Below are 688 nucleotides of genomic sequence, written 5' to 3'. Positions count from 1 at the left end.
GAATTCAGACTGTAAATGTAGAGAGTTGTCATGCCAAATGCAGTGTTATACAATAGAAAATGCCACAACAAAAACCACCAGCCAGCAGTGAACTCAGGCAGATTCAACTCAGAAATTGGAAAATGCATTTTAACAGTGTTTCAGAACCAGAATAAACTCCTGCAAAAGAAAAGGGGTTCTCCGTCTCCTGATGTTTGCAAATCGTGACTCAGTATCTTTCCAGAATACGTGTGCTACTAAAACACAAGGATTTTATGTCAGCACAAAGTTTTTGCTAGGCTATCTAATAAACAAGCGATTGTAAACATAAAACTGGTTTCTTTTGCCTCACAGTCAAGGCATACATGTAATTTGGGATGCCGGGGGCACCAATTCCTGGTATTATTGCTTAACTCATCATTACTTCACATGGAAGACAGAATACCTTAGCAAATGGTCTAAGCACGACAAAGCTGTGTTTTGCTAGAACTAGATTCAGATTGTCCTGCCCTGCCGCTCACCACAGTGGCAAAAAAGTGATGAAACTTTGGATGAAACTTTGCAGTTTTAATGAACAGGATGTCTTTAAAGTAGCTGGTATTTGTCGACCGGCAACGCGAAGTGCTTGTGAAAACTGCAACCCCGTATTTATATTTTTTATGTATTTGCGGTCTGCGGCTACTTTTCCTTGAGCCGATACCGCCCGCGA

Source organism: Aptenodytes forsteri, unplaced genomic scaffold, assembly GCF_000699145.1.
Source record: "Aptenodytes forsteri isolate BGI_AS27 unplaced genomic scaffold, ASM69914v1 Scaffold69, whole genome shotgun sequence".
Lineage (NCBI taxonomy): Eukaryota > Metazoa > Chordata > Aves > Sphenisciformes > Spheniscidae > Aptenodytes > Aptenodytes forsteri.
Note: the sequence above shows the minus strand (reverse complement) of the source record.